Source organism: Ruditapes philippinarum, unplaced genomic scaffold (assembly GCF_026571515.1).
Source record: "Ruditapes philippinarum isolate M1 unplaced genomic scaffold, ASM2657151v2 ctg671_1_1_1_1, whole genome shotgun sequence".
In the NCBI taxonomy this organism is placed as follows: Eukaryota; Metazoa; Mollusca; class Bivalvia; order Venerida; family Veneridae; genus Ruditapes; species Ruditapes philippinarum.
This window is the reverse complement of record NW_026857357.1, coordinates 137,896-151,704: the sequence shown is the minus strand read 5'-3', so window position 1 is coordinate 151,704 and position 13,809 is coordinate 137,896. Positions and strand designations below refer to the sequence as shown.

Here is a 13,809-nt window from a genome sequence, read left to right as displayed (position 1 = left end):
GTATTGATGTAGACATGTGTGATGTTGTTATGAAACATCTTTGTATTTATTTATTTTCCATGAATGAATTTTGATCAAATTGAAATATGTGTTTGTAGTTTTGTTTTCTCAAAAATATGCATGTATATGGTAGGGGACCGAGTGGTGAGATAACAGACCTCGATTCACTTGCCCCTCACATCTGTTGGTTTAAATCTTATCAGGAATTTTGAATTACTTTCATGCAAGGAAGATAATTATGCAACTGTTTAGAAGATTGACAGTTGTACTCATAAGACTCCCTGATGGATGACCCATGTCCTTCGTATTTGGTACTTGGAAACCTTAGATAGTCCTCTAACTTTGGATGGAATTTTGGGTCATTGGGTTTCAGGTTAAATTCTTGTGCTTATGTACTAGTGAATTTGAACCTTCAGTTATGTAAAAGACAGTATAAGACAAGCTTTGCCAACAGTTTAATGCAAGATTAGGCCAACAGTATGATACAAGATTAGGCCAACAGTATAAGACAAGATTAGGCCAACAGTATAAGACAAGATTAGGTCAACAGTATAAGACAAGATTAGGCCAACAGTATAATACAAGATTAGGCCAACAGTATAATACAAGATTAGGCCAACAGTATAATACAAGATTAGGCCAACAGTATAATACAAGATTAGGCCAACAGTATAATACAAGATTAGGTCAACAGTATAATACAAGATTATGCCAACCGTATAAGACAAGATTAGGTCAACAGTATAATACAAGATTAGGCCAACAGTATAAGACAAGATTAGGTCAACAGTATAATACAAGATAAGGCAAACAGTAAAATACAAGAGTAGGCAAACAGTATAATACAATAGTAGGCAAACAGTATAAGACATGGTTAGGTCAACAGTATAAGATAAGATTAGGGCAACAGTATAATACAATATTAGGTCAACAGTAAAATACAAAAGTAGGCCTACAGTAAATACAAGATTAGGCCAACAATATAAGAAAAGAATAGGCCAACAGTATATTACAAGAGTAGGTTAACAATGTAAAACAAGATTAGGGCAACAGTATCAGAACAAAATTAGGCCAGCATTATAAGACAATTGAAGGCCAACAGTGTGAGACAATATTAGGTATAAGGTACTATTAGGTCATGTCACCTTTGTATGACAGAACTATTGCAACAGCATTTAGTCACGCCTACCTGTCGTTCCAGTCTCTGGCTATTTGTTCTTTGATGTTGCAATACCTTTAAAAGAAACTCCTCACCAAGGCCTAAAAGTATAAGAACATGAAATTCGAAATCAAACATAGAGACTCCTTAATTGGCACTTAAAACAGAAAAAATATGGAAAAAGAATAAATAAATAAATAAATAAATAAATAAAATAAAATGAATACGCTCAGAATGTATAATCATTTTTTTTTTCTCACGCAAACCTTGTTTGAGCTATAAGCAAAAATAACACCAAATGGAGCACAGCTCTTGGGGTAAAAATATCAGTCCTGTTATTTCATAAAACCTCAGTTACGTATGAAAGTCCCTTTAAATAACAAAAAAAATCTTATTCTAAGCACAGTAAGTACATTTTTACAAACTAAGTGGTATAATTAATTGACTAGTCTTGAAATGAACGTCTTTTTTATTAAAAGATTGGTAAATTTTTATGGTACACAAATGTATTCAAATACATGAGTAACTTTCAAAATTTATGAGAAAATTTCATACCATAAAAAAATCAAATGGTCCTAAAACATTACCACTATTGGTAAAAGTCAATGAAGATTTTATGATACTTTTCAAATAAAAGTCAAATTGAGATAGTTTATGATAATAATTTACATACATCCATATAAAACAGAAAATCTGAGAAATTTTGACAATAATGTATCACATTTAATGTGGTTGAATATGTCCCTATTTACAAGTACCGTAGGCAAGTTTTTTTCCGCTTAACACTTAGTTGTTTCATGTTCAACATGTGGGACATTTTTTCCTCCATATTTTTTGTCTATTTATATCAATTAAATATTAATTAATCAGTAGTATGTGTCAAGGATGATTTATGACACTAGTCGATTGTAACATCAATTTTCATTGGATAATTACGAATTTTATATAATTCATATACACCGCTGCTGTAAATTTTATGATTTCAATAATATTTTAAACAAAGAATGGGGATGGACAGTCTTTTATATTATAAATTTGTAATATTTGAATTTATGGAGTTGTGACAGGGTTGTAATTATCCTGAAAATTGGTAAGTGAGTTCTAGTTTAAGTTTGAATATGGGTCATCTGAGGTCAAAAAATAGGTCACGGCACATAAATAGGCATATATGAAAAAACTTAAGGCTTATTAACATTTGAACTATTTCCGGTGCAGATATTAATATTATTATATCGGTTTAAGTTTATGGCATATCTGGTTTTCATTCAATACATTTAGATCCTTAATAATCAGGTATGCGATATAAGGGCCACAATGGCCCTCTTGTTTTCCTTTACGTTTTCATTGAGTCTATTTTATTCCTGCATATTTTCTGTTTAGTCTGCTCTTGTTCTTACCACATTCTTGTTGAGTTTCCTTTTTCTTACGTCGTCAACGTCAATCATTTTTTCGTTGAGCCACTAAATATATTAATTCGCGTTCTTTCAGTTTTTCCCACTAGTCAGCAATTATCCTAACGTATTCTTGAGAAGTCAGCATTTTCCCTACCACATACAGTATGCCTGCTAATAAATCGATTGAAAATTAAATTAAAATAGGAATGATTAATTTAGAATTAATTTACAACATTAAATTACGGATGACTCAAGACGTATATCCTACAAGCGATACTAGAGTCTTTACCACATCTGAATTTTGTTAAGTCAGTTAAATTTCATTACCACTTTCTCGTTAAGCCGAATCTTTTTCCTTACCGCATTCTCGTAAAGTCAGCTTTTTGCCTCACGACTTTTTGAAACAGTTTGTGGGCAGTTGTCCAATTTTGGGATACTGATGGACATTGTCTATGCATAACGTTGTACAGACGTATTATTATTCACCGTCGTGTATTGTAGAGCGTTATTTGACAGTTTGTTGACGGATACACTGTGTATACGTACAATAACGTCGTTATTTAACGTCTTACTTTATAACGTTAGCATACACGTTAAGAGTGGATTTTTATTTACTCTACAAGCATTATTACTGTTTTGAAGTAACGATCCTGTTTTTATAGAATATTCGATTGTTTACTTGGTGGATTAATTGGATTGTACGTGCTCCTATACAGACAGTGATTTGTTAACTTGGATTTTATACAACTATATATAGTTTATAGCGGGAGTTTTAAACAGGTTATTTACTTACATTATTTTTTATATTTACTTATATTATTTTTAAAAAAAATACTTATTTTCGTTCAAAAACGGAAGTCGATTCTCTAAATGTAATATTAGCTCTAATTGCTGTTGTTGTTGTTGTAATTTTGTGGTGAGAAATTGGTGCACATGCATGCTTTATTCTAGTTTAGTGTGTCATATCAGGTGCAAGAGACGCTTAATATGTCAACTTATGTAAATATATACAGCTGATTATATAAGCATAATGATGCTATAAAATACCTTATTTAAAGCCCCATACTGGCCATAGCTGTAAAATGCTGTATTCGCATTGTTTACAATACTGATTAGACCATAAAAGACTTTTCTTATTCACCAATCGCTGTCTTGTCCCAAATTTAGTCTTGTTTTTTTTTTCTTGCAACGTAAAAAAAATGGTTACTTTACTTTAAATGTATCACTTTGTATCCTGAATATGTTGCTTTACATCCTGATCACGTTTAACCTTTTCTTGATTCTTTTTTATTTCTATACATGTATTAATATTTAAAGTGCACGTTTCTAGAGAAAAGAATAATTAGATTTTAACTTTTAAATAGAAATTTAATGTGACCATAGGACACTTATTCCCCAACATTCCTCTGTTTCGTCAGTCTACGGACGGACAGGAAATAAAAAAGAATAATAAATAAAAATAAAAATAACTGGTTGGGAAAGAAGACTAAGGATTTTATAACAACTGTTGTAGTATTTTTCAAGAAAATGGGAGAAAATGTGCACAAATTGTTTTCGTAGTATTTCTATGAAAAAGTATAAAGAAACAGTATGCGTATGCATAGATATTGCTTTTTGATGCCCATGCAATTTGAAATGAGGTACGAACGATAAATCTACATGAATGTTTATGTTTAAGTGACGTACGAGCGATAAATCTACTTGAATTTTTATGTTTAAGTGACGTACGAACGATAAATCTACCTGCATTTTTATGTTTAAGTGACGTACGAACGATAATTCTTCTTAAGTTTTTATGTTTAAGTGACGTGCGAACGATAGATCTACTTGAATTTTTATGTTTAAGTGAGGTGCGAACGACACATCTACTTGAATCTTCATGTTTAAGTGAGGTACGAACGACAAATCTACTTGAATTTTTATGCTAAAGTGAGGTGCGAACGACAAATCTACTTGAAATTTTATGTTTAAGTGACGTACGAACGACAAAACTACTTGAAATTTTATGTTCAAGTGACGTACGAACGATAAATCTACTTGAATCTTCATGTTTAAGTGACGTACGAACGACAAATCTACTTGAATTTTCATGTTTAAGTGACGTACGAACGATAAATCTACTTGAATCTTCATGTTTAAGTGAGGTACGAACGACAAATCTACTTGAATTTTCATAATTAGGTGACGTACGAATGATAAATCTACTTGAATCTTCATGTTTAAGTGACGTACGAACTTTACATCTACTTGAATCTTCATGTTTAAGTGAGGAACGAACGACAAATCTACTGAATTTTTATGTTTAAGTGAGGTGGTATTGTCAAATCTACTTGAATCTTCATGTTTAAGTGAGGTACGAACGACAAATTTACTTGAACTATATTTAAGTGAGGTGCGAACGACAGATCTATTTGAATCTTTATGTTTAAGTAAGGTACAAACGACAAACCTTCTTGAATTTTTATGTTTAAGTGAGGTACGAACGACAAAATACTTGAATTGTTATGTTTAAATGAGGTACGCACGATAAATCTACCTGAATTTTTATGTTTAAGTGAGGTACAAACGATAAATCTACTTGAATTTTTATGTTTTAGTGAGGTACGAACGATAAATCTACTTGAATTTTTATGTTTAAGTGTGGTACGAACGACAAATAAACTCGAATTTTTATGTTTAAGTGAGGTACGAACGATAATTCTGCTTGAATTTTTATGTTTAAGTGAGGTACGAACGACAAATCTACTTGAATTTTTATGTTTAAGTGAGGTACGAACCACAAATCCACTTTTATATTGAAATGAGGTGCAAAAAATAACTCCGCTTGAAATACAAGTACGACAACTCATCACTATTAAATTTTGTTTTAAAGTGAGATACAAACGACAACTCTCCTTGAATTTTCGTGTTTAAATAAGATAAGAACGACAACTCTGAAAATTGGTTTTAAAAATGTTCGCTAGGTGTTTAAAGATGTTCGCTACGTGTTTTCGTGATATCTAGTGTATGTACAAGTTTAAAGGTTATCCGTCATTTGGTATAATTAGCCTGTCATTTTCTCGCCGTAAATTTTTATGTTTACAAGCATATTATGCCAAAATGAAAAACAACCTTTCACAACAGTACCTTAATTGATTATATTCCCGATTCATTCATACAAAAGTTCATATTAACTCTTTTTGAGCACTAAGATTTCGGGCAAGTTCATTCATTTGGCAGTCTCTGTGTACAGTTAAATCCCTCTTTTACGACCACTTTAGGGATTCCTAGTCATATCAAGGTGTGAACAGCGGGCTGGTCTCATTTGTGGAATGTGTTACTAGTATACATTATTATTTAAGTATAACAAACATCACAATTGATTTAAATTTATTTAAAAGCTGGAACCTTCGATTATAAGATTGGATTAAGAGGCATATTATTTGCAGTATATGGATACAGTCAAAGATGCTAGGCATGCACGTTCACATTTTCAAAAGTAGTTTTCAAAAGGAACACTTTACATGACTGGAATTTTGGCACCAAACGCCCTCCATAATTGTCCTGTTGCTGTTTCGGTCGCTACTTTAACTTTTTGTCAAATTTCGGTTAAGATTATGAATAATGGCTATTTGAACTTGAACTTGACCAAATTTTTACTGTAAAAGTAAAAATTCGGAAAGGACCGAAAGTTGCTATATAAAGTCGGGAAAATGTCGCCGTGACATGTATAGCATTCATTACAAAAACAAACATACAAAAACAAACAGGTGAAAATTAGTACTTACATACACGAATGACATATAAATAAGTAAACGTGGCCAAATTTTATTATCCGTCACTAAAAAAAGCTTTAAAATGCATGCTTTTACGAAAGACCGAAAAACAAAACTATTAAAATTCAAAAACCGAAAAACGGAATTCAGTATGCATGGCGACTTTTTTTTTGTTGTATGTCAAAAAGCGGAAACTATATTTAATTATTTTTTCGAGTTGACATTATACGAATAAGCAGATTCAAAGATTGTGTTTTTCGTAGATTTGAAAAAAAATCAATTATCTTACTTTGGCAAAATAAAAATAAAAAATAAAATAAACAAAATAAATAAATAAATATGTACATGTAGAGTTGATATATTTTTGTGTCACAAAAAAAAGAAACGCAGGAAGAAGTCCTCATTGTTTTAATAAGTGTTCGCAAAAATATACATGCCGGCGTCCTTGGATCCCAGTATTTGTGACAAACCCTTGTGTGACATTTCCACTCTCTTTTATGAGCATTCAATGACACTGATTAAAGAAACACGGCACGGTCGATGTTTAAAATAGCAACATAGCATTATTTTTGTCTTAATGTTTCGTATTAGAATAAGCTTACTGTCTGTCTTTTGTTAACTTGCTAATATACAAAACTTAAGTTTTTGAAGACCACTTTAACAGCCAAACAAAGTGACTAAACAAGCTACGAGGCTAAAAAAAGGTTAAAAGCTTTTGGTCAAATTTCGGTTAAGATTATGAATAATGGCGAATGGCTATGACTAAAAAAGCTACGAGGCTAAAAAAGGGTTAAAAGCGTTGGGACGGTTTATGGCACGTGACACATCCCGTGCAATCTGACAGAGCCGAGTTCGGCGTATTCATCAATGACAACTGTTCGGTGTTTTCCGTCGTACTTCGGTAAAGAACGACTTAATGATGCAGATCTCCAAAAAATTGGGAAATATTTTTCATTTAAATAACTGAAACAAAACTGACATTTTGTAAATATAACCATCGTCGGAAAGTGAAGTGGATGGTCGAACAAGAAAACAAATCATTTAAACATAGCCTTTCATCATAATACATAACATGTTGGGCATATCCATTGTTTATGGCGAAGATCTATTTCAATTATGAAAAAATATATGTCTTGTCAATTTGATTGATATTGTTGAAAAAAAAATGGATATACCGAAGGATAAATGTTTGAGTACAGGTATTTTTATATATATAATTATCTTTGCTGTTTGCAGCACATAGTTTATTTCATATTTTCTCTATCATGATATGGTATGCATAATTATCCACTAGGGGTCGAAAAATCATGTAAAATGTGGTGTAAGAGTCAATGGATCAAGTTATCTTCATATTCTAAGGGTTCGAGAAGTCAATGGGTCTAAGTGTCTTACTCACTGTATAATTTGATTATCATAAATTTAATTTTATGCTTGTATTAAGTGATGATTAAATAAAGAAAAAAAACTTACTTAAGAAAATACGTGTATGGTAAATTTACGGTAGAAATATAGGCTACCCATATGCATTATTACGTAACCTGCTGATTTAGCCCTGTACTTGACCATCAGTGTCTGCACGTCCATATGCATTCTGACCAGGCCCAGGCCATGCTCACAGAGTTTGATGGCTCACGATCAGAATCAAAATTCATAACTCAGAATTGCTCCATTGTTTATTACCATGGGTTTAAAAATTCAATTTATTAAAATAGCATGTTAAGTTTTTATATATATTATTTCTTTACAAGATATGTGCGTTAACTATACTTGATCCAGTTTTTCCTTTCTTTTATTGTTAATAATAAAATATATTCCCCTAAAAACTCTTTATTTTCCTTTCAAATCAGCATTCTTTTTTTTTTACGAACGGAACAGAATTAGACACGCGTCCTGGCCCCTAGCATCAACATTTCGCTGTATTGTCAGCGTATAAACAAAGTTGTTATTCTCTACGAGCTGAACGTGACAAAAGTGCTACATTTTTGCTAAATCGGGGGCAACTACTCCGCTAATTTTCAATAAATGTGAAACAAAACTGTGATACTGTACGTCAGAAAAACTTAGCTGCGCAAGTTCTCATCAACACATGCTGACAACTGTATGAAGAAGGTTTCATAGCTCTAGAAGTAATGTTTTTTTTTTAGTAAAACGCGAGACAATCCATTCCTGATGGACGGACGGACGATCAAAAGCAAATCTGTAAAATATATGATAAATTCCGACATATTTAAGTGCATCAATACGATATGGCCATACATGTGTAAGTCTTGCGGTTTTATTTAGGAATTTATATATATATATTTTACAAGGAAAACTTACTGTGCCACACTACCTTATAATGTGTACTTTTATGCGGACGGACATTGATACAAAATGACCAATGCATATATTTAGCGACTGGATAATAGAATCAAAGTATATATTTTATTAATTATCTACAAATGTAAACTATGCTACCGGTGTCAAAATTTCAGATATTCATCATAATGACAAAACAAGAAAGCATATCAATCTCGTATTCTTTTTTATACGAACATAAATGCACTGTCATTTTGAGTACTTGATATGTTTAAATTTCACTGATTCTTTTTTAAAATATTTATTTATTTTATTTTTATTATTATTTTTTTGAAGAAGAAGAAATAGTGTTTAATGTTGTGCTGTTTTTGTAAAACGGCTTTTATTTATTGCAATCATATATAATAACAATGCAGCCAGTTAACGCATGCATACCTATTTTGAGACATTCCTGGATGACGTAATTCTCGTTTTAGGCATTTATGTCGTCTGTATTTGAAATGTTGACGTATATTGTTCATAAACCTGTTATAGGACAAACAAGGGACAAATTTATATCTGGACAGTTGACACATATCAGGGTGATGATGAGGCATTTATACATACATGTCAACTAATCTTATTGTAATTTATTTGAATGATATAGTCCAACAGGCGATGTTTATTACTCAAATCTTAAAGCTGCATGCCTCCAGATGAGCCTGAGAAAATCAACCTTAAGAAAAATGTACGAAAAGTAAAAATATTTACAATTCAAGTATTTACATGTTGGTTGCAATGCTCGAATGATTTTTACAGTATATATCTACATATTCCTACTACGTAATAATTCGCAGTAAGGCTTTTTGTATATTTTGACATTAATTTGATAATTTACGTGGACTGAAAGTGCCATTTGAAAAATGTGTAAATAACTTTCCTTGTTCAGTTGAAAGTACTTTACTCTTAAATAATACATTTATAAATTTTCATGAAAACTAGCATTGAATCTGAAGGCATGCTGCTTTATAAACTGTAAAATATGTTATTCTTTCATTGCTATGATAATTTCTGTAGATATAGTCTTAGCAAAAAGTACTTTAGTTCTATTATATGTACATGAATTTGATAAGAAAACAGAATGAAAAGAGGAAATTAAGCATGATTTCTTTTAAGATGTAAACAAAATTTCAATATTCTACATATAAGAGACATCCCTTTGAATAAGTTATAGAAATACTTAATGCCCAGTGCACTTCGATTTAACAAACTGTCCGGTGTTCTTCGATTTAACAAACTGTCCGTTGTACTTCGATTTAACAAATTGTCCGGTGTACTTCGATTTAACAAATTGTCCAGTGAACTTCAATTTAACAAATTGTCCGGTGTACTTCGATTTAACAAACTGTCCGTTGTACTTCGATTTAACAAATTGTCCGGTGTACTTCGATTTATCAAACTGTCTGTTGTAATTCGATTTAACAAATTGTCCGTTGTACTTCGATTTAACAAATTGTCCGGTGTACTTAATTCGATTTAACAAATTGTCTGATGCACTTAATTCGATTGAACAAACTGCCCGGTGCATTTCGATTTAACAAACTGCCCGGTGCACTTTGATTTAACAAACTGTTCAGTGCAATCCGATTAAATAAACTGTCCGGTGCACTTCGATTATTAAAATGTCCGGTTTATCGATTTAAATTTTATTTTAAGTAACCAGTATCAGCCAACGGTGACCGATATTATTTTTAATATAAAAATAAAAGAATCTTGAAAAAAAGCAGATCAATTTCATACTGGTATTAAACAAAGATTTTTTTGAAGTCTCCAAATGATTGCTTTAGGACTAATCTACACGAGTAAATCAATCGTTGTGAGACTGTTTAAAAATGTGGAGGAGAAAAGAAACGCTTGAACGACGGAAACACGCTATAAACCTATGAATTAAAAAAAATAATCAAGAAATTATATAACGCTTGGAGACGAGGATTTCCGACAAAATGATATTCAGAATTATTCGATATTTTCAGTTCAAAATCTGAACTTTTATATTTAAATTTAAAAAAAAGCAACTCTACATTTGCATTTACCACCGTTGTTTTCTTTTTAATTAACGTAATAAATCACGCGCATGAAAGACGTAACGTTACTTATTGATGAATTATAATTAGGTAAACACGTTCAACCGCAATTGATTTAAAACGTTAAGAATAATATAAAATCATTGAACATCAAAAAGATGTTGGGGATTTTTATCTTCAATTTTAGGAAAAACAGATTTATCACTATTGTCGAACACAATTAAAATGACGTTATAATCTGTCTCGTGCCGAGGTAATCATCCGAGACAATTGATACAGCCCTTTGTTACTTTAAAGCAGCACGCCTCTAGATTCATGCTAATTTTCCTGAACAATTTTGCAAATGTATTTGAATGTGCAATATTGTGATTAACCAAAAGGAAGCAATTTACAAACCACGTTAATTACCAAAACATAGTCAAAATATGCATAAATAGCCTTTTCTGCGTTAGTAACGTAGTAGAAACTTGCGTTATTAACGCAGTAAAAATATAATTATTAATACTGAAAAATCAGTCATTAATCGCGCATGATATGTCAAATACTACTAGAATCTTGAACCTTTTTACTTTTACTTATTGCGTGTGAAAGCTTGGAAGATTACATTTATAAGTATTTTTATCGTTTTACACGTATTTCAAATAACTGTGACATGCAATGTCGTAGGTCTCGTATGTTGTCATATGTATTTCAGATATTTGTGACATGAATGGGTGAAATGTCACGTATCGTCTACATATATTTTCATTAAGGTGACATGAACCGTCATTCAGTTTTTCATACATGGTTTTTCTTCTATCTTATATTTCAGATAATTGTAACATGATTGTTTGAAATGTGACATTAACTTTAATTGTTACATGAATTGGCAAACTGTCACATTTTTATCAACCAATATTTCCAAACAACGGTGAAAAATTTCGGGGGAGCATAAAGTCGCCGGGTTGTCCGTTCGTCCGTACGTACGTCCCGAATTCGTGTCCGGCCCATAACTTCGTTATTTGAAGTCGGATTTTACAAGTATTTCACAGAAATGATCACCATATTGAGACGACGTGTTGCGCGCAAGTCGGTCGATAGATCTCATTGAGTAGAAATGCAGTGCAAAGAACAGTATTTTTGCCTTGCCTAAGTTTGGAATTATCACACTTTGAACTTTGTCTAGGACATAACTCTGAAACTACAGAATATATACTTTTCTGTGTCCAAAACCTAGTCGGGGAGCATCACCCGGTCCAACCGGCTCTTGTTTTTATTATTATCACTTTCAGATAAGTGTGGCATGCAATGGCGAAATGTCTACGTTGGCCTGAAGTATTCATTCAGACTTGAACATTGTTTTTTTTCTCCTTTATTTCAGATAAGTGTGGCATGAAGGCTCGAAAGGTGACATTTAGTTTCACTTGTTGTTTTAGCATATTATTGCTCCTTCTGCTCTACATCGACATTCGGATACAACCCCAGTCTACTAACACACATCTACATCTATATTACAGTTTTGTCGCCAATACAAGCTCCTCTACAGATTATGCAGGTACTTAATTACATCGGCTTTTCATATAATTATTACATGTACAATGACTATTCATTCAGTCAATAGCTAAATGTGGTATCATTCCCTGTCCATAAAAACCGAAATAAAGCTTTTTGTGGTCACGAAATGCATTATTCGACTAAAATAGTGTTATGTGAGGTAGTTTTAGTAGCCTCTATTTTGAAGTCACGTACGTGTCATTTTTGTTCTGTATATTCGAGGTCCTTATCCGAAGACTGGCGGAAAGGGCCGAAAAGTTGCGATTGGTGAAATTTGTGAAGTTTGCGCATCTAATTAATATTTAAAGTGCTTATTTGACAGTACTTCTTTCAATGAGGTAGTCGTGCCTATTTTTTTTTCATTTTAAATCACACCAAAACTGTACAGAAGACCTCTGGTGTCCCTTCATACATTATTTCTGGCGCAAGCGAGTAGAACCAGTACCTTCTGTAAACTAGCTAGAAAGCTTCTTCACATAAAAAAAATCCAAAGTCCATGACGGGTGTCTAGCCAGAGCGGTGAGAAGCAAGTGATTTGAAGTACAGCGTTAGTGTAACATTCTTTTAATCTAGGTCCTATCAACGCTCATACAATTATATTTGACACAAAACACGGGCGAAAATATAGCAATATTTTCTCGAAGCAATAACGAAACGGAGTCATAGTGGTTTGTGTTCATCAAACATGTAAACATGATCTATAATTAATTCATCACGCTTGTATAAAATATGTCCATTTGCCCCACAAAAATGCTAAGTGTTTTAAATTAAATTAGAAAACCTGTCAGCGAAAAGTGTTGTCGTGTGACCGAACCATGTCCCAACACGGAAATGTAATTAAAATAATTATCATACTTATATTATACTGTTTAAAATGGTGCTCTTTGACTTAAAACAAGTGGCTTGCCAAATATGAAGTCATTTAATACAGAACGAAAGTTGCGTGGACTAATATTAAATTTGCTGAACATTTCAAATCAATTATGAAAGTACATTGTAACATACTGTATTAAGATAGCAAATTTAAATGATCAGCCCATTAATTTATTTCAAATTCTGTTTTTGATTTTTAAGCAAAAATATATATATATATTTAAAAATGTCTGTTCCTTTTTATGGCGTGTCCATGCGGCGGAATTGGTATGGCATTTAATTGGTTAAGGGCATTTTATAATCTTATCTGTCCCCGCAGGATGTGGTTTTACCAAAGTGTTGGTCACAAAAAAAAAAAAAAAAAAAAAAAAAAAAAAAAAAAAAAAAAAAAAAACAAACATAAAAAAACAAACAACGAATGTCGTCTTGTATATTATTTGTTTTTATATATTACATGTATTAGTTTTTGATTTTCCTTATCTTCTCAATTAATTTATATTCTTTTTTTTCTATGTCAGATACTGTGGGACGAAGTATAAAATTCATCAGCATCTTTAACCAAACTTCTGCCGAGCACGTGCGTTCAGCATTGCTTAAAATAAGCAATGACACAGAGCATGCGCAAGACACGCCTACAGCGTCACGTGCTCACATTATTGCTATAGTTTCGTACATGCGCAGTGGGTCTACATTAACAGCAGACATAATGCAGCATTTCCGGAGCAATTGGGTTT

General features: G+C 32.1%; 1 long non-coding RNA gene across 1 annotated transcript; it reads left to right on the top strand.

The window, feature by feature from the left end:
- The first annotated feature begins 2,931 nt into the window (after positions 1–2,931).
- LOC132749464 (uncharacterized) lies at positions 2,932–13,788 on the top strand. The gene is made up of 3 exons (XR_009628420.1): positions 2,932–3,333; positions 12,030–12,203; positions 13,594–13,788. It is a non-coding gene; the product is annotated as an uncharacterized LOC132749464 (long non-coding RNA).
- The last annotated feature ends 21 nt before the right edge of the window (positions 13,789–13,809 follow it).